This window comes from Symphodus melops (genome assembly GCF_947650265.1).
Source record: "Symphodus melops genome assembly, chromosome: 19".
NCBI classification, from domain to species: Eukaryota; Metazoa; Chordata; class Actinopteri; order Labriformes; family Labridae; genus Symphodus; species Symphodus melops.
In genome coordinates this window covers 452,309-454,808 of record NC_136709.1, presented here as the reverse complement: position 1 = coordinate 454,808, position 2,500 = coordinate 452,309, and positions in this window count along the sequence as shown.

Genomic DNA, 2,500 nt, shown 5'->3' with positions numbered 1-2,500 from the left:
TTTCCCACAATGCAAAGCGCCAGGTCAGAGATGAACATCTACGTAACAGAGGAGACCAAACCACACAAAGATACAACCAGTTCATCATCTTTGTTGATTCTCTAGACCAGTGGTGTCCAAACTTTTTTTCTTGTGGGCCAAAATTGTCGCGTTAGAATCGCTCACGGGCCACAGGGTTTTTTTTTGTGGTTTTTTTAAATATTGGAAGGAACTTTTTGTATTTTGACCTCTTCAAAAAATAATGTCAATACACAATAACTAATTGCAGTGGGAAACTGTTGTGTTCTAATTTTTTGTAAAGAATAGTCAGGCTTTTATAGGTCTCCCTCGCTAACATGAAAAAGAAAAAAGAACAAAATATGCCATCTGATGAGGCCTGGGGCCAAAATCTTCTGATTCTTCAATTTGAAGTCAAGGGCCACAAAAAATCCACTCAAGGGCCACAAATGGCCCCCGGGCCGCACTTTGGACCCCCCTGCTCTAAATCATGAACATCTAAATGAATCTCTCGTCAGCTGACTTCAGACTTTAATTGGACGCTGCACGATGGCGGCCTCTGACGTGCTGCAGAACAACCACCGACTGGAGGTCAGGCTACTGTGCAGGATGATGCTGCGTTCGAGTGTTATGCAGGTTTCAAAGACTGCGACTTTTTAAAGATCCAGCAGGTACCCTGATTGTGTCTGATTTCTTACAGGACAAAAAGCACCTGCAGAAATAAAGAATCTGAACTGCTCGCTGGAGGGGAAATATTTGTCCTTTAATGTCTGCAGAAGGGACAAACATGTCGCAGACGGAATAAGATCGTCTCTTCGGCGTGATGAGAGACACGCAGACTGAAGCTCCATCAGTCGTCACATCAGCGGGGCGAGAGAGAGAGAGAGAGGACTCCCCTCTCCTCCCCCCCGCAGACGTCTCCTGACGAATGGAGGAGAACACGAGGAGCGGAGAGAAGCACAGAGTGACCAGCAGATCAAAAAATAAAACGAGCATCCTGACAGTGATTGATGTGTGAGCGCCTGCCCTGATTCGCTGATTAAACCCATCAATCTATATGCAGAAGAGGCGTCCGATGCAAATACGACCAATCAGGCGGGACAAAACGGTTTTGTCAGGAAGTTATGGAAATAAGTAAAGGCAAGGCGGCGAGCAGGCGGCGATCTGACGCCGTGATGCTCCAAATTAGGAGATTACACGCTCGCCGCTCCTTTCCGCTCCATCCTGCTCTGACGCTTAGATTGCACTGCCATTCTCGCTGTTCTCGCTGAGTGGTCAAAGTGCTCTGGAGGCTAATGCTACAGCTGCACGAAGCAGCAGTACGGAGGGAGAGGAGGGACATTTCCATCCTTGAAACCACACATTGTATAAGCGTTCCCTTTGTACAGCTGAAGTGGCGACGAAGGCCGACTTTGGCGTCGCCTCATATCGCCTTTTGTCCTGGCCAAAAATATGCACTCGAACACGCTGCAAAGACTACAGGCGACTGCCGACCACCACGTACCGTCTCCATGCCAGCAGGGGGCGGCATCCTGTAATCGTCATTCCAAAAAGGAGAAAAACGAAAGAGGACGAGGAGTGAGAAGACTGCAGATGTATGCGATACGAGTAGAACTTAAAAAGTCTAAGTTGTTTACTTGTGATTCCTCTCAACAACCACGCCGATCCACGTAGATTCAACATGTCGAATCAGACGTACAAAGGCAGACGGGGGGCAGAGGCGGGGCCTTAAAGGCGCAGGTCATCAGATCATGTTGGACATTTGTTTTTCACGTCACTCAGGTAAACAACCTGAGACCTGAGGATGCACGGGCCGCTACAGAGGTCTAAAGGTGAAGACAAAAAGAATACAGTTCTGGTCCTGGTCAAGCCACCTCCTTCAGTCATGAGCAGCAGAGAGTGTGTGTGTGTGTGTGTGTGTGTGTGTGAAGTCTGCAGCAGCTCATTTAAATAAAAGTATTTGTTGTCAGGGAAAAAAAAAACACATTTCATTCAGAGCGGTGAGAAACAGAATCAGCTCTGACGGCGTCCACGCGTTAATCCAGGCCAGTTTTTTTATTTAAATTTTATTTTCCACTTTTTTTTCCCTCTTTCGTCGCCCCTCACTGCCGTCTGACCACCTCAATATCTGCTCCATCTAATAACACTCGTCCTCCGAGGACCGAGCGTGTGTGAGTGTGTGTGTGTGTGTGAGCGAGAGTGTGTGTGAGTGTGTGTGTGAGCGAGAGTGTGTGTGTGTGTGTGCATGTGTGTTTGCATGTGTTTGAAAGGCCCTCCTTTGCTCTCGCTCACTCCCTGTCTGTCCTTCTCTCTCTCTCTCCAGCCGATGTGAATCAGTTTAATTAAGTAACAAATTCCGTTGTCATGGTAACAGCCCCGCTCATTTATCATGGGAAATACTCTTGTTAGACACACCGGTTGCCCGGCAACAGCCAATGGTGGCAGTGACAAATTCCACAGGATGCAGATAAAAGTGACGGCTCTGAGAAAGGAGGGGCCAATA